General features: G+C 41.2%; 1 pseudogene; it reads left to right on the top strand.

Moving 5' to 3' along the window:
• The first annotated feature begins 10014 nt into the window (after window positions 1-10014).
• Window positions 10015-18561, top strand: LOC119885645 (annotated as a pseudogene).
• The last annotated feature ends 693 nt before the right edge of the window (window positions 18562-19254 follow it).

The following is a 19254-nucleotide window of genomic DNA, read 5'->3' as shown; positions in this document are numbered from 1 at the left end:
CCTGGACCTCCACCTGGTGGGAAAGGATCTTCTATAGTGTTTTACAATGTTTATCTGGTTTGCAACACATCTGATAATCATAACTTTGTATTACATGATCTCTCTTCTTAGTATGTTCCTGTATGATGTCACCCTGTCCATATAACAGTTTATTTGTTACAGCGTGGACCCAAGCTTAGGACACATTCACGCTGTGGCCGTTTTTATACACAACAAATGTAGATATTTACATTTTTTCTTGGGAGTTATTCCTGGATACATGTAACACGGCAGTGCACCCTCAGAAGGAAACATGACACCTTTTAGGAAAAATCTGAATAAAATCCCACACACAGAAATCAGTTTTGGTTTCTCTTAAGAAAATATATTGTCAGAAACATTTTAAGAAAAGCAGGGCATGGTCCAACAAACAATAAATCAAAGAGAAATAAAGACAAACACTCAGTCCCCTTGGGATAGTGACACTCTGTCAGCTCTTTTCACAACAAGGCTCACTCCAGCACCAAAAGGTGATCAAAGTAACTCAGTTCCAAACTCGTTCCGCTCCAACACCTCTAATCTCTACCAGGAATAGTTGTTAAGGTGCGAGGAACACAAAGCGTCAGTCAGTTTGCCCGTCAGTCAGAGGCAGCTCCGGAACAGAAAAGGCTCCACGTTACGTTGTCCTCCGTGGTGATATCCAAAAATTTGCTCCACTTGTACCGACGCTTTACCTTCTCCTAACCCGACTGTACGACTCTATTAATAATAAAGTTAAGTAGAGAACTTCCAACCAGACGCCACCGCTCGCCGGCCGCTAAGATGCGTCCTTAGCTCTAGCCAACGTCACTTCCTGGCGGCCCGCTGTTGCCTTCACGGCCCCGGTAAAAATGTGGTTTTGTCACAACATGGAAGGTAGAGCAAAAGCTGCGTTAGCAACAGCATTTCTCACTTTGTTCTCCTCATGTGGACAACAATGGAGTCACACAGTAATGATTAGAGAACTTTAATATGTACTATATGAGGCCAATGTTTGTAATGTTTGACTAAGAAATGATCTTGTTACGCAGTAAAAGAAACCTTCAGGTTATTTTGGGTCTTTTAACCCTCTGTGTTGCAGCGCCACCTTCTGTCAGTCCTAGGGAGGATCCCTCCTCTGCTGCTTCTCCTGAGCTTTCTTCATTTTTTAGGGGAATCGAGGTTATAAGGTCAGAGCGGGTCGTATGCTGTACAGATTATAAATCCGCTTGATGAATATTTGTCTGGAGTGAAACGGACCTGGTGATGTGAAGACTTTCTTTCTGACTGACTTCATTTTGTTAAAATTAAGTGTAATTATAATTTAGTTAAATTCTCCTGATGAGTCTTTGATTTAAAAGTGGTGGTGATTTTATAACCACTGATGATGATGATGATGTACCGCAGGATATCTGTTAAGTCGTCTCCTGATGCTTGTGTGGTGGGTTTTAGTTTTAGTTTTTATATTTTTATTATATTTTATGCATTCTGTGTTTTATACTCTGTGTCCCTGCAGGCTTTTCTCTCTTTGGAACAATAAAGTTGATATATTCAATAAATGAGCCTTAAACAGAGGCGTGATCTCTACATGCAGATGAAAGTTTCTCACTGTTTTTTATTCACTGTTTTTTCTTCTAACTTTTAATAAACTTGTGCATATTAAGTCTCAAGCTGTTTAATCCACATCAAAAATCCATTTTGAGTTCAATCCAGCAGAGAGGAAATGATGGAGCAGCAGCTGACACTGAGCTGGGTTTAGAGAAAACTCCAGATCCATCTTGTTTAGACACCAGAACACTCAGCATGAATCAGTCTGATGGAAATCTGGGCTTCCTTAAAATAATATTTCTCTCTCATGTTTCTTATCTTTGTGTGTTTCCTCTGGTTCCCCGGCCTTCATCAGTCCTGACAGCATCATGTTCACCAGGGTTTGTCTTCTGGACTCAAGTGTGAACTTGTCTTCTGTTGCTTTTCAGTCAATAAAGTCTTTTGTAGTGATAAATTTAACTTTTCTTGCAACTTTTCTTTGAGCACTCAGCAAAAGAAAAGCATCTTTCACTTTGACTAGACTTTTGTTTTCAGAGGACTGAGTGCTGCCCTGATACACTCATGTACTTGTACTTGCAGTATGTCCTCCAGGCTGAGTACCCAGAAAGCCTGAAGTGTACTTTGGAGTTTCTTCAGAGAGTCGTGCTGCATGTGAACGGAGAAACACTGAAACCAGAGATCCTTTCCTTAAAAACAGGCTGTAAACTGTGAAAGCAGCTCAACACACACAGATTTGTAGTAAAAAGGTCTGCAGACTGGTGGAAACTGTTGGAAACTGTTTGCAGCTCCAAGTGTTTTCTTGGTAAAAGCGCTTTGTGTGTTCTTAGTGTTTATAAAAGGTTGTACATTTTAAAAGCTCTCCATGAGGAAACCCTTGTTATATTGTGTGCTACATAGATGCTCCATGGAGCCAGAGTTTGACACAAAGTGGTTTTCTTAGTGTTGATAAAAACAAGCAGCAACAAACAGAAGGAGCCGCTGTTTACAGGTTTTTAGATTCAAAACTAAAGAGTAACTTTTCTTTAGTGTCACAGCCATATGTAGACGCTGAGCTGTTCCAACCAGGACTGTGTCCTTTACATCCCTCACTGATCTGTCATGAAGCTGTCGCAGTTTGCACAATAAAAACTCACTTTAGAACATTATGTTCAGACTGTTTCTTAACAAACAACCAAATCTAGTTCACAGCAGCGTTTGAGGATCTTCACCCTGGTAGGAGGAGCTCTGCTGACAGAACAGCATCTTGTAATAATAATAATAATAATAATCCTTATTTGTAGAGCACTTTTCAAAAACAAGTTACAAAGTGCTTTAACAAGTGTGAAGACAATAATACCCAAGAGACAATAATACAAAAAACAATACAAGATAAAAGCATGAAAACATTGAAAAGACTAAAATACAGATAAATATAAAATTAGTAAAATACAATAAAATAGAAGGGATAAAATAAAGTCAAATAAGATCGGGAAAGGCTCTCCTATAAAAGTATGTTTTAAGAAGGGACTTAAAAGAGTTCACTGACTCAGCCGACCTGATTTCCTCGGGCGGGCTGTTCCAGAGCCTCGGGGCCCTGACAGCAAACGCTCTGTCCCCTTTAGTTTTCAGTCGAGACTCTGGAACAGACAGCAGACCTCTGCCCGAGGATCTCAAGGTACGTGCTGGTGCGTATGGGACTAAAAGGTCAGAAATATAACGAGGCGAGAGGCCATGAAGAGCTTTAAAAGTGATCAATAGAATTTTAAAGTCAATTCTAAAACATACTGGGAGCCAGTGTAATGAAGCTAAAATAGGAGTAATGTGGTCATATTTCTTTGTTCTGGTTAAAAGCCTGGCAGCTGAGTTCTGGACAGTCTGGAGTCGATCAATAGATTTTTGGGTTAAACAGGTGAAAAGGCTGTTGCAATAATCCAGGCGTGATGAGATGAAGGCGTGTAAAATGGTATCGGTGTCCTTAAAAGTTAACATAGATCGAATTTTTGCTATATTTCTAAGTTGATAAAAACATGATTGAACAAGCTTTGTGGTGTGCTGCTCGAAATTTAAATTACTATCAAACCAAACACCAAGGTTCTTTGCACAGGCTAATGTGATTTACTAGGGAACCAGCAGATGGCAGTATTTGATTTGCCATCTGCTGGGACTCGATGACCAGGATTTCTGTTTTGTCTGAGTTCAGCTGGAGGAAATTATTTGACATCCATTTTTTAACTTCACAAAGGCAGTTGTTAAGTGAACTCAGCATTCCAGGGTCTGTGGATCTGACGGGCAAGTATATTTGTGTGTCATCAGCATAAATATGAAAAGAAATGCCATGTTTATGGATAATATGTCCAAGGGGAAGCAGATACAAGGAAAACAAAATGGGTCCTAAGACCGACCCCTGAGGCACACCATATTTAACTGGACAGAATGAGGAGACATAGTTGTTTACAGAAACGCAAAACTTCCTATTTGACAGGTAGGATGAAAACCATTCTAGGGCAGTACCAGAGATCCCCACCCAGTGCCTCAGTCTGTCTAACATGATGTTGTGATCAATGGTGTCAAAAGCAGCGCTAAGGTCCAGGAGTACCAGGACTGAGCACATGCCTTCATCAGCAGACATTAAAAGGTCATTGGTGACTTTAAGCAAGGCAGTCTCAGTGCTGTGGTACTTCCTGAAACCAGACTGAAACTTTTCAAATATTTTGTTATTTTCCAGTACAGTGAGCAGCTGTTTGGACACAATTCTTTCTAGAATAAAAGGCAGTTTTGAAATTGGTCTAAAATTATGTGGGAGGGAGGGATCTCAACCAGGTTTCTTTAAAAGTGGGTTCACGCAAGCCGTTTTAAAATAATCAGGGACACAACCAGTAGATAGGGAGCTGTTGAAAACAGAGATCAAATGGGGCCCAACAGAATCTATTACTTTCAGTAAAAACTTTGTAGGTATTACATCAAGTGGGCTGGAGGACACTCTCATTTGTGATACTGTTTTCAAAAGCTCAGACAAGTCGATGGGATAAAACTGGCTAAAACTCTCTTGTTGCTGGTGAGGAACCTCTGAGTAAGAGGCCGCGGGGGTAATAGAGGCTCTGATTGACACCACCTTATTGGTAAAATAAGATAAAAACAATTCACAGTCATCATTACTTCCAGCTGAGGCACAAGGAGGGGTTGGGTTTACCAGCTGATCCACAGTCTTAAACAGAAACCTGGGATTGTGTTTATGTGTAGTAATGAGTTCATGAGTTAGTGTGTTCTCGCATCCTTAACCATGTTATTGTAGTTAATTAATAAATCCTTCAGACTGAGGTAATGGACTTGGAGACTGGATTTTTTCCATCTGCGCTCTGCTTTCCTGCATTCCCTTTTTAGGCTGCGAATGCTGTCATTTATCCAGGGTTGCTTACTAGCTTTAGACGTAGGCCTAACCTTTAGAGGAGCAGTAATATTTAGTGACGACAAGCAGATATGATTGAAGTGATCGACCAGATTGTTGGTGTTGGAATCAGACAGGTGTTGGCTTTGGCTCTGAAAGAATGCGCAAAACTTTGAAACACTTTGTTCATTAAAGAAGCGAGAACACACGGAGCTTGGTGAGGCGGCATGAGTAACAGGAGAATCGCAGCTAAAAACAATACATCTGTGGTCAGATATGGTCATGTCCACTAATTCCACAGAGGAGATGCTGACACTCAGGGTAAAAACCAAGTCCAGTGTATGACCACGGTTATGTGTTTGCCCTTTGACATGTTGTTTGAAGTTAAAAGAAGTGGTCATATTTAAAAAGTCAGTTGCATTAACATTGTTGGGGTCATCAACATGAATATTAAAATCGCCACAAAGAACAATTCTGTCATAATTTAAAACCAGAGTAGATAAAAATTCAGGAAGTTCTGATAAAAATCCTCCAGGCGGTTTTGGGGGCGATAAATTATAACAAATATGATGCAGCCCTCCAACTTTAAGAGTGAGAACTTCAAAGGAGCTAAATTCATCACAGCGTACTTGATGACATTTTAAATTTTTCCTATACACGCTCACTAGCCCACCACCACGACCACTGACCCTCGGTTGACTAAAACAATCATATTGAGGCGGACACAGTTCAGCTAGCTGGCTATAGTCATTCATTTGCAACCAGGATTCAGTTAAAAACATAAAATCTAGATTTGCAGCTAACAGCTAAGTGACGGCGAGATGAAGCTTCCCATCCAGTTGGTTCACTCATGGGCTGAAGCTTCACTGTGCTTCATTTGCTCTAGTGTGCCATCCAGTGGACAGTAAATGTAAAACAGGCAGAGTGATTATAAGGCAACAAAGCTTTGGTGTGTGTGAAGCTTTGAATTGAATGAATTAATGAATGATGTTTGTGATGCCAATACATGACTGATTAGCTTTTTAATAAGGTGTCTGTCTTCATGGTACGATGACAGGGTCTTAAGGGAAAGTGGAAACAAGGGAGAGTAATATGATAACTTGGTTTGTGACTTTAGATAATAGAGACAACATTTTATTCTTCTTTATTTAAACATAACCCTTCCACAGTGCTTCAGGCGGTTTCTTTTTTCTTTTTTGGAGATGATTTTACCTGCTTTAGAAAATTATTTTTAGGGTAAGAGTTTAATTCTTACCAAAGCCACAAAATTCTTTCTTTTCCTTTCTTTTCCAATTTTTGAAGTTGTTGGAGCTGTAGATAAAATCTAATTGTGTTCAAGTACAAAAGTCCACAAAATGTTACTCGACACGCTTCGAAGCCTCGATACGAACAAACACATCACTACTCACAGGGGTAGAGGAACAAGCATCTGTGTGTGTGTGTGCTAACAGCTAACAGCTAGCAGCTAACAGCTAACAGCTAGCAGCTAACAGCTAGCAGCTAGCAGCTAGCAGCTAGCAGCTAGCAGCTAGCAGCTAACAGCTAACAGCTAGCAGCTAACAGCTAGCAGTTAGCAGCTAACAGCTAGCAGCTAGCAGTTAGCAGCTAACAGCTAACAGCTAACAGCTAACAGCTAGCAGTTAGCAGCTAACAGCTAACAGCTAACAACTAACTAACCCTTTTAGTAAGAGCGGTTCACTCACATCTAACAAAGCTAACATCCAACAAATCAGATGTTAGCTGTGACAATAACAGCCAATAAATAATAATGTAACACTGACAGGTTTCATTCTGCAGCAGAATGAGGAGGCCGACTTTTCCTTTGGATCCTTCAGCTACATCCTTTCAGTCAATAACTTCCAATCACACTCATTGATAAGACACAGTGAGGCAACAAAGCTGTCGGAGGTTCAGAAGAAGCTGTTAATGGTGAATTATTGTGAGCAAACAGCAACAGGCTCAAAGAGTTTCACCATCTTTTGCTGCTTCACTCAGTAAAGTGGCATTGAACCTGATCAATACTATCTAAGCCAGTACTGATTGGACCAGGTTTGGCCCCACTTACCCGAGCCATTGAGAGTCCCAGTGTCAGGATATGTAGATGTGTTGTTCTCCACTGGTCATACTGGTAAACGTTACTGGTTCTTCCCTTTGTGTTGCTCAGCAGTTACCTTGTTTAGCTGCTACTCAAACATCAGAATTGATTCTCAACAATATTAATATTAATAATGATGTCAGCGCTTCCTGAAGCTGCACTGCTCCACTCTCTGTTGTTATGTTTGGATCATCCTGCTGTTCGCACTGATGCAGCACATTTACTCAAGTACTGCGCTCAAGTACACTGTTGACGTACTTGTACTTCACTTCAGAGGGAAATGTACTGCAGTACAAGTACAAGTACACGTAACTCTTCACTGCGCTACATTTATTTGACACTTACACTTACATTGACATAAAAACACACATGATGTGCTTCTATAATACGATGGAGTACTTTACTACTAATGTACCTCGTAGTACACAAAGTATCTGAAACGGCAGCATTAAAATACTCTTACATGTATTTGTTAGTGACGCAAACAGAGTAATATAATATTCTAGAATAATATAACTCTGTGAAAGAAGGCGTTCTGCATAATGAGTACTTTTACTTTGACACTTTAAGTACATTTAGCTGATAATACTAATGTTAATACAGTATTTTTGTCCAGCTCTGCTGCTCCTCTACATATATGAAAGTAATGTCAGAGTGATGTATGTATTTTAGATTCTGCATGTTTCACTTAGTGTCTAATAAAGCAGCAGCATGTTATTATTGACTCCAGATTTCTATCAACATTAATATTCATGTCATTCTGTGTGGCTCTTGTATTCTGAGCCTCTGTGCTGCAGCTTTTAAATACCTGCCAGTGTAGTATAATGGAGTCCTGGATGCTGCTTTTTACTCACATTAATATTCTGCCTGCTTAGAAATGATCTCAGTCACTTTGTGCTTTGAATCTTAGATTGTGTTTTTAGAGAGACTCTGTAACGTGTGTCCAGACTCCGGATGAAGTTTCCCAGCAGCTCTTGAATAAAAGCCCGTGAATGTAAAATGTATTTAAAACCTTTACTGTACAACACCTCACTGCAACAACATGAATGTGACAACAACATAAAGCTGACGAGTGTTTGGAGTCTCTGCAGCTTCATCTTCAGAGAAATGAAGTGAAACCAAGAAGGAAGGAGATGAATGTAAAAGCTGTGATTCCTTCTTTAGCATCCTGTCAGTAAACTCAGGTTCAGCCTCATGTTGTTCTCACAGTGTTAATAACGAGCCTCTGCTGATTTCAGAGGATTTCTGTGGACCTGAAACATCCCAGAGGAGCCCACATCATCCAGGAGGTAGGACTCACTCCCAGCAGCAACCTGTCCGATGGCTTCGTGTAGCGCTGGCTGGCTCTGACCTTTTCACTACTAATGCAGGTCCAACACCTGAGCGGCGGCTCGGATACCAAATTATAGAAATCTGTTTTTCTATAAAGCCTTTTTTTGACTGAACTAAACAGAAGCAGCCGTACAAGAAGGGAAATCAAAGCCAGTGTGAAACTGGTCTGAAACTGGACACATGATGGTTTAAATCAGGAAGGATCTGATCACAGGATCAATCAGCGTGATTCTGGATCTGACCAAACATCTGCTGTGAACCTTCAGGACTTTTTCTCATAGTTACCGTCACGGAGCTACATGGAACAGATGTCACATGAGCGTAAGCTGCCGTCTGCTGGGAGAGTTTTTATCTGACGTTTCAAAGAAAATCCAGAAGCAGCGATACAGACTGTGAACAGCAGCTCGTTGACAGCAAACGCAGCCCAGACTGAGGAGCTGTGAGAATCAGTGGTTATCAGCCCCATAGATATGGGTCAGAAGGGCCCTACTGCACCTACTGGAAGGTTCAGAAGGCCGTTATCATCCATTCACACGGTTAATCACCGATACTAATAGAAGAGAAGACTCCAGATCCTGTCCAACAGGAATCTGCTGGTTAACGGGATATTTTCAGCTTAGACCGTTTAAACGCTGATTAACTAGCCAATATGCCAAAGTCACACAGAAAAAATAGTTGTTGACAAGAAATAACCGTTTGCTATTGCGTTTGCTTTACATTATTAGCATGTATGTTAGCATTACTAATCATAGCATGTTTTACGTGACAGCTTGAAATTAGCTTCAACGTTAGCCTGTAAAAATGACATTTTCCACACTGTAAGATTGTAAATTAGACATGTTGCATAGCTTATAATCTGTATCTGCTCTTCACTGAAGCTATTTCACGCTCATATTGAGAAAATATTCAAAGCCAAACTTTATGGCCGGTAGCATTAACGTTAGGCTACATGCAATGGAAAAGTCCGGAGAATCATTTTAAATAACGTTACATGTAACTAATTCAACCTGACATGTTTGGTCTCTTTGAAAACCTTGGGATCTTGACTAGAAGGTAAAATAAGTTCATGAGGAGCTCAATCGGGCTGCACCTGTCACCTGTGAGTGTTAGAAGCTTACAATCATATTCACATTCATACAAAAGAGGAATCCTGCCAGTTTATTAGAAAGACCTGAGCTCGTATGTGCTGATATTAGGGCTGTGGTGTCTCAGTTGTTTATTTGGAAGTGAGCAGTGAGGTAGGCTAACATAAACATGCATTGCTGTCCTCAACACAGAACCTGAAAATAAAACCCAAAGCCACAGTGTGTGTGTGTGTGTGTGTGTGTGTGTGTGTGTGTGTGTGTGTGTGTGTGTGTGTGTAATATTTCTTTAGGCCCACCTAATTTTTTACGTCTCCTTTTACAGCATCACTTACCAGTTGTGTCTTGTGTGGTAAGTTTGTTTTATTTCTTATCATGCAACTATCCAAATGAGGTTTTGGGCCAAGCTGCACAGAGAGTCTGTTCACAAATCTGTCTTGTGCAAGTTTTTTCTCTGTTTCTGTTTCAGGTTGAAGATGGCCCATAGAGGTAAGCCTTACAGTCGCTAATCAAGAAGCATTAATGTGTTTGAGAAAGACCGTATGGTACGCAGAATCCACACTTACCCTCAACGCTGTCTTTTTTATTAGCGACAAGCCTTTTGTTTGTTATTTAACAAGAGAGAACGCAGATCCTCGACGAGCAAAGGGAAACGTTGAAATCCTTTTTTAAGGAGGGAATGAAACATGTTGGCTCACCGTTAATTCCAAGAGCTGCATCAGCTACTGGTTTGGAAACCTGTGTCATAGAAGTAAGATTTACCCAAGTGCCACACTAACACTCAACATGTCAGATAAATATATCATTCTGCTGTATTGCTGGTATAAATGCAGTGTTTTTATTAACATTAAGTCATTATATTAGTTTTCTCTCTTTCAGAACTGGATCGGTAACTACAAAAGGTCCAAAGCTGCTTCTGAGCCCAAAACAGACACAAGAGAACTGTCACCATACAATCTTTTATGTAGGGACATTCTCAAAAACAAAAGTATGAGTCAATATTTAATGGATGCTTTTAATTGTTATACTAAATGGTTAGTTGTTGTTGTACGTGGGTTAAGGATTTTAGTCATCCGACATGGATTTTAAACTAGATGACCGTAAAAACGCGATCAACGCTACTGATCGCAACAAAGCTCCGGTGACTATGCTAGCCGAGATAACTCTGCCCCATGAGGACTGCTCACTCCTTAAGAAAGCGAACAAGAAGATTGCTGACCTTATGGAAGACATCCGACGACTTTCAGAGGAACTCAAAGAGAAAGATTCCCTGCTGACTGGCTTTATGGATGTAGCTTCAGTACAAGCCAAACAGATTGTTTCTCTTAGCGCAACCGCTAACATCCAGGACACCGTGTTTTGGGACCCCTCTAGTCTTCCACGGCTTTCATCCTGCTCGACTCCGAAGCATCAGTCAACCTGGGCTGAAGTGGTGGTCCGTGGCTGCAAGAGAGGCTCGGATGGGGCTGCCTCTCCTCCGGACATCGGCCTCTCCAACCGCTATGCAGCCTTGTCTAACGACACTCCGGTCCATCCAGCGGATTCACCTGCGGCTTCGAGTCTCCCTGATACGGATCTCTTTCGGCGCACAGTGCCTGCCGACACTGTTGCATCTCCTCCACCGGCTACATCTCCTGCACTGGGCCGCAGGTCTGCCGCCGGGCCTGATCGGCGGCCGTCATCCCGGTCAAAAACCTCCGCTTCCCGACGTAGGATCCTGAAGGAGGCTGTGCTCAGACGCTCCGGAGGCCGTCTCTACCCTGCACCGTCGGGTAGCCCTTCTCTCAGGTCTGTTACTGCTACTCCAACACAACACTCAACAGCTCACACAATCCATCCTCAGTCCGCACACAGTGTTGAAGCAGATTCTGCTCAGTCCTGCTCTGGAACCCCACAACAGGCATCTCCTCGTCCTCTTTTCTCCCCAACCACACTAATAATTGGTGACTCCATAACCAGAAACATCCGTTTCTTTAACGCTACCACTCACTGCTTCCCCGGTGCCACCACGACTGACATTTTAAAAAAACTCCAGGACCTGATGCCGTCGCTCCCGTCCTCCATCACAAGAGTGATAGTCCATGTCGGAACAAATGACACAGCTCTTCGGCAGTCTGAGCTGACAAAATTAGATTTTAACCGTCTTCTTAACTTTTTAAAGCAGTGTGGAAAGTCCGTTTTTATCTCTGGTCCCATTCCCACAGTCGGTCGCGGTGCTGGCCGCTTCAGTAGACTCCTTGGCCTCCACGACTGGCTCCAGTCCGCCTGCAGGGCTCACCGTGTGTTTTATGTGGATAATTTTAATATTTTCTGGAAAAGAATGTCTCTTTTTAAGACAGACGGACTTCACCCAAACAAACGGGCTCAGAAATGTTAGCTGCGCACATACAGCATGTGGTGCGGTCCACACATGACTTACGTGAATGACTAATCATTCATGCAGCTCACCTGGACACACCACCGCTCACTGAACATCTCTGCCTCACTGCCACAAACAACTGTCTCCACCTGCTGGCATGTAAAGCCGTCTGCTCCCAGCGCTGTTCCACAGACTTCTATTCCTGTCATCATCACGCATAGACCAGTAAACCGAAATGTGCACATCCCACACAGAAATATTAGTAATCTCTTAAGGATTAGGACAACTGCACCAACTCCAGCACCCAGAACAAACTCATTTAAAATGGCTCTCTTCAATGTGAGATCACTTTCAAGTAAGACTTTTATCTTAAATGATTTTATCTTGTCTGCAAATCTAGATTTTATGTTTTTAACTGAATCCTGGTTGCAGATGAATGACTATAGCCAGCTAGCTGAACTGTGTCCGCCTCAATATGATTGCTTTAGTCAACCGAGGGTCAGTGGTCGTGGTGGTGGGCTAGTGAGCGTGTATAGGAAAAATTTAAAATGTCATCAAGTACGCTGTGATGAATTTAGCTCCTTTGAAGTTCTCACTCTTAAAGTTGGAGGGCTGCATCATATTTGTTATAATTTATCGCCCCCAAAACCGCCTGGAGGATTTTTATCAGAACTTCCTGAATTTTTATCTACTCTGGTTTTAAATTATGTCAGAATTGTTCTTTGTGGCGATTTTAATATTCATGTTGATGACCCCAACAATGTTAATGCAACTGACTTTTTAAATATGGCCACTTCTTTTAACTTCAAACAACATGTCAAAGGGCAAACACATAACCGTGGTCATACACTGGACTTGGTTTTTACCCTGGGTGTCAGCATTTCCTCTGTGGAATTAGTGGACATGACCATATCTGACCACAGATGTATTGTTTTTAGCTGCGATTCCTGTTACTCATGCCGCCTCACCGAGCTCCGTGTGTTCTCGCATCTTTAATGAACAGTGTTTCAAAGTTTTGCGCATTCTTTCAGAGCCAAAGCCAACACCTGTCTGATTCCAACACCAACAATCTGGTCGATCACTTCAATCATATCTGCTTGTCGTCACTAAATATTACTGCTCCTCTAAAGGTTAGGCCTACGTCTAAAGCTAGTAAGCAACCCTGGATAAATGACAGCATTCGCAGCCTAAAAAGGGAATGCAGGAAAGCAGAGCGCAGATGGAAAAAATCCAGTCTCCAAGTCCATTACCTCAGTCTGAAGGATTTATTAATTAATACAATAACATGGTTAAGGATGCGAGAACACACTATTTTTCTGAACTCATTACTACACATAAACACAATCCCAGGTTTCTGTTTAAGACTGTGGATCAGCTGGTAAATTCAACCCCTCCTTGTGCCTCAGCTGGAAGTAATGATGACTGTGAATTGTTTTTATCTTATTTTACCAATAAGGTGGTGTCAATCAGCCTCTATTACCCCCGTGGCCTCTTACTCAGAGGTCCATCACCAGCAACAAGAGAGTTTTAACCAGTTTTATCCCATCGACCTGTCTGAGCTTTTAAAAACAGTATCACAAATGAGTGTCCTCCAGCCCACTTGATATAATACCTACACAGTTTTTACTAAAAGTAATAGATTCTGTTGGGCCCCATTTGATCTCTGTTTTCAACAGCTCCCTATCTACTGGTTGTGTCCCTGATTATTTTAAAACAGCTTGCGTGAACCCACTTTTAAAGAAACCTGGTTTAGATCCCTCCCTCCCACATAATTTTAGACCAATTTCAAAACTGCCTTTTACTGCAAAGATTCTAGAAAGAATTTTGTCCAAACAGCTGCTCACTGTACTGGAAAATAACAAATTATTTGAAAAGTTTCAGTCAGGTTTCAGGAAGTACCACAGCACTGAGACTGACCTGCTTAAAGTCACCAATGACCTTTTAATGTCTGCTGATGAAGGCATGTGCTCAGTCCTGGTACTCCTGGACCTTAGCGCTGCTTTTGACACCATTGATCACAACATCATGTTAGACAGACTGAGGCACTGGGTGGGGATCTCTGGTACTGCTCTAGAATGGTTTTCATCCTACCTGTCAAATAGGAAGTTTTGCATGTCTGTAAACAACTATGTCTCTTCATTCTGTCCAGTTAAATATGGTGTGCCTCAGGGGTCGGTCTTAGGACCCATTTTGTTTTCCTTGTATCTGCTTCCCCTTGGACATATTATCCATAAACATGGCATTTCTTTTCATATTTATGCTGATGACACACAAATATACTTGCCCGTCAGATCCACAGCCCCTGGAATGCTGAGTTCACTTAACAACTGCCTTTGTGAAGTTAAAAAATGGATGTCAAATAATTTCCTCCAGCTGAACTCAGACAAAACAGAAATCCTGGTCATCGGGTCCCAGCAGATGGTTCCCTAGTAAATCACATTAAGCCTGTGGCAAAGAACCTTGGTGTTTGGTTTGATAGTAATTTAAATTTCGAGCAGCACACCACAAAGCTTGTTCAATCATGTTTTTATCAACTTAGAAATATAGCAAAATTCGATCTATGTTAACTTTTAAGGACACCGAGACCATTTTACACGCCTTCATCTCATCACGCCTGGATTATTGCAACAGCCTTTTCACCTGTTTAACCCAAAAATCTATTGATCGACTCCAGACTGTCCAGAACTCAGCTGCCAGGCTTTTAACCAGAACAAAGAAATATGACCACATTACTCCTATTTTAGCTTCATTACACTGGCTCCCAGTATGTTTTAGAATTGACTTTAAAATTCTATTGATCACTTTTAAAGCTCTTCATGGCCTCTCGCCTTGTTATATTTCTGACCTTTTAGTCCCATACGCACCAGCACGTACCTTGAGATCCTCGGGCAGAGGTCTGTTGTCTGTTCCAGAGTCTCGACTGAAAACTAAAGGGGACAGAGCGTTTGCTGTCAGGGCCCCGAGGCTCTGGAACAGCCTGCCCGAGGAAATCAGGTCGGCTGAGTCAGTGAACTCTTTTAAGTCCCTTCTTAAAACATACTTTTATAGGAGAGCTTTTCCCGATCTTATTTGACTTTATTTTATCCCTTTTATTTTATTGTATTTTACTAATTTTATATTAAATTTTCATGCTCTTATCTTTTTTTGTATTATTCTTTACACTTGTTAAAGCACTTTGTAACTTGTTTTTGAAAAGTGCTCTACAAATAAGGATTATTATTATATTATTATTACGTAGCGTCCTGTTTACATCAGGGGTTGTGAAACGAATTTGTAGTATAGTATTTGAAGAATTTCATACATGGGTGTAAGAGTCCTGTGTCTGTTGAAGCCTGTTGTACAGGCTTGTTACAATGTAATGGGGTTCACAACCCAAGTGTGAACCAGCGTGTTGGACAGATTGTCTTTGTATGAATTTGAAGTTTGAAGTTTTTTCCCTTAGGCACAATGAACGACATTAAGGGCAAGCGGTCCACGTTAGGGAAAGACGAGAAGCAGAAATACTTTGAAGAGGCAGAAGCACTGAGGGCATATGGGCAGGCACAGGACCTTAGCCCTGAGATGAGGGAGCTCAAAATTAAAATGCATCTGAAGAAGCAGAAGTTTGAGGTTTGGAAAGAAGCTTCATAGCTTGACATTAGTGGTATGAGTTGGCACTATAGTAGCATTATAGTATTAGGTGTAAGCTTGATTGACAGCAATTGTGATGTGAGATGTGATTAATTAAGTCATCCAATGATAACCGTACTCAAAGTATGTAATCCAAATGTACGTAATGAGCAATTACATTACATTTATTCATTTAGCTGACGCTTTTATCCAAAGCGACTTACAATTGCTATACATGTCAGAGGTCGCACGCCTCTGGAGCAACGAGGGGTTAAGTGTCTTATTATCAATTATTAAACATGAGAAGGCAAGCATAAGAGGTGCTGAATCACAACATCTAGCCTACATGAAGGAATATGCGCAGTAAGACCACATGTAGTCTGTAGGAAAAAAAGGAACAAAGTAAGTAAGTCAAGTGATTACAAGGCTATCGGCTTATACCGCCCCTTTCAAACTAAATTCCTACCGTTTGGGCCAGTCTGTTCAGATTAAGGTCGTCAACTGAAGCATTAGTAGTCAGATATGGCTGTGAGTCCAATTATTAGTGGAATATTAAACGCCATGTAAACACAGCTAATGTATAGTTAATGTAATCTCCCTGAGCACTTATTTCTCACGTGTCACAACACTGTTTTCATAGAAATTGCCTAAACCTGTTAAGAGTTGTTTCCTCAGTGTATGTTGGAAGTAGTTTGTGTCTATTTTATTTACCATTTTTGTGGATATCTTGTTTACCTAAATATTGTGAAGGTGTCCAGTCTTGAGGCTTTGGCTGTGGAAACGGCCATTTTGTCATTTGACCGCCAAAAGTCCAGCTTAGAGGTGTCTGAACTGAGCAGCAAAGAAGCCACTGACTTCCTTGACTCAACGGACACAGTCACCAACTTTCAGTCTCGGCCACAGGTAGTCTTAACGACTGTAACGACTGTCGTCACAGCAACCGGGAACACTAACGAACCAGCGGTATCGATGACCCGGGCCAACGACCCCACTGAGGTTAAATAGCTGAGTTTCCCTGCCAGTCAGTCAGAACTGAAGAAGTCCTTTGGATGAGGGACGAAACGTCTTCCAGTATCTTCAACCAAGTCCAGTTGCCCTTCATTTTAACCTTCGTTGGAGAACTATGACCTGGATGACTGAGAATCTTCACAGACAGTCACCAACTTTGCACTGCATTTCAAAGGTAATATTTGTTGTTTGAAAATCCACAGAAACGGGCACAGGCCCGTAATAATGCAAATATACATATGGTAATACAATTTTATAAACTTAATTGTTGTCTGTTGTTTCAGCTGCAGCCAGCTCCTCAGCCGCAACACCCAGTACCAAAGATGAAGTCAGTGTGCTGTTGAAAAAAGTGCAGGATCTATTCAACCAAAAATATAGTAAGCATATTTTCAAACTCTTTTTTTACAGATGTAAAGACTTATAACCTAATATACCTCCATGAATCAGTGGCATTATTATACAATTACTGAATAATTTATACCATAAAATGATGACAAAATGACATGTTTGCAACCCGTACACTGGCTACCAACAGGAGGGCAAAGTCACAATTGTCAAATTGTGTAACGTGTGCATGCATGTGTGTCCCCATGTTTTTCAGAGGAGGCTGGAGGTGTTGGAAGGCTCCCCTACCGGTCCCTGGTGAATCAAAGGGTGACCATAAATGTTGCTAGGCTGCCCAATGGTCTTACCCTCAAGAAGCCATCCTTTTATGGAAGCCATTTTAAAAGCTGCTGAGCATATTTCATTTGAAATAAGTAAGTGAAATTAACAGTGGCAGTTGTATTTCTGCATACCATTTGTGTGGGTGAAATAAGTTACCTAAAAAATAAAACAGGCCTACATGTGAGTCTTTGTATAGTGCTAGGACATTGCAAACATCCAGAAGAGCTTTATTACATTTTGTTATAGATTCTGTATGTGTCTTTGACACTTAGGGACGTGACAATATTCCTCAGTTGGAGTTTTTAACTATTTAGTGCAACACATTTTCTTTAATGTGACATGGCCCTTGGCAGTGTTTACATCTTTCACATGCTCATGAATATTAATAATTATTCATTCCAAAGTGACTTCCAATTGATATACATGTCAGAGGTCGCACGCCTCTTGAGCAACTAGAGGTTAAGTATCTTGCTTAGGGACACATAGGTAGATGTCACAGTAGGAATTGAACCCAGGCCTCCCACACAAGAGCCACGTGTCTTATCCACTGCCCCACCATCACCCGACTATTCAGTAATTAAACTGTCTGTGTTTCATTCCTGAGAATTGTATTCCTTCATAGATACGTAGATGTGTGATTGTGTTTTCTCCAGCAATGCAGGAATACCATTTATTTGTTACGCTCATATTACATAAGTGTTCCTTTTTTGCCTAAACATCTATCAGATGCAGCACAATGCCACCCCACTGACACAGCAGAGGGAAGTTCAGAACACATCAACGCAGAATGTAGGCTGAGTTGTTTTTTATTTTATCTTTACATAAATATTTACTGTTAAACTGAAGAAGCATCCTTTACTAGATTTGTAACTGGTCAATCTACCTAATTACACAGCACATTTGACCACGGTACATATTATTGTACGATGGAAATAATGTGGTGAAATCACCTTTGTGTCACGGTGTAAAGTCTTCAAATCAACAGACACAGCAGATGACCTCCAGACGAAGTCGGTGGAAGAGATATTAGAGGCCATGTGTGAAAATGGTATTTCTTGTAATCGTAATACGTTTCGAATGCCAGTTTTTGGTAATGCTTAAATTAAAGCTTAATTAGAACTTCTGTTCTGAGAAGTCTGCCATTGACATTTGACACAGAGAGAAAAGCTCACTTGTTTGAAAAGTACAATATATAGATACAATATTTATCGACGTGACATTAAACAGCTTTTCTAAGTTTGGTATTTTGATCACTTTACACTTTAAATTGGCTGAGATTTAGATGCAAATAATGGTTCTGTGTCTATTTCCAGTCAGTCATTTACTTTAACCGTCGACAGTATAAACAAATTTCACTAAGTTTGTATTGTAATTGATTGTATTGAGAAAGCTGTTGTTGTGTTTTGTCTTATGTACTGTAGGTGCACAGCAGATGGAAGAGGAATCCTCAGAAACAACCAGTAATGTAGCCGTGCTGATGACTGCAGATGAAGGTATCTAAACTGTGGTTATTTTTATTCAACCAGGAAGTCTCATTGAGACTGTGGTATATAACATATATGCATTGACCATTACAGTTTAACATAATGCTCTGCAGCTGGTGAGAGGAACAGTGAACCCTTATGGGGAAGTAATGATTGATGGGTGTACCAAGAGTGAACCCTCCTATAGAATTTGACCCCTGACCCAGAGCTGGAGAGAGACACAGTGGACCCAGTGTTAGGGAAGTGATGATTGATGGGTGCAGGGTTAGGGGAAGTGGTGTCTAACAGATGGTTACACTTATTCTACAGCACTGTGCCCTTATATGGTTTTTAGCAGAGACCTAACATGTCGTATATAAGCTGTGTTCAATGTACAGAGAGACAGAGTGGCCATCGGGCTGGGTCACTCTCCAAGCTGCTGCAGAGCTTGTAATTGATGCTGAATTCTTTGATGTAATAAACTTTTATAATCAAGAACAGTGTCAAGCGGATTTCTTCTCAACACATCACGCAGCATTACCGTTCGGACACCACAGAAATTGGCGACCACGAAGGGATCGTGTTGTGCCAGAATTCATCGTTCCAACACAGGGCACCATCGAGCTGACTCGCGCTCCAGACGCTGGCGTATATGGTGAGTTTTCTCATAAACTGTGGGCGCTGGTCAGTTCGTGTGTCTGTGTGTGCGTTGAAGGGTACACCGGTTCGAT

Source organism: Micropterus salmoides, unplaced genomic scaffold, assembly GCF_014851395.1.
Source record: "Micropterus salmoides isolate LMB-PRFRI ecotype aquatic unplaced genomic scaffold, ASM1485139v1 Ms_hic_scaffold_1, whole genome shotgun sequence".
Taxonomy (NCBI): Eukaryota; Metazoa; Chordata; class Actinopteri; order Centrarchiformes; family Centrarchidae; genus Micropterus; species Micropterus salmoides.
The sequence above is the reverse complement of the archived record's forward strand: the minus strand, read 5'-3'. Positions and strand labels throughout refer to the sequence as shown.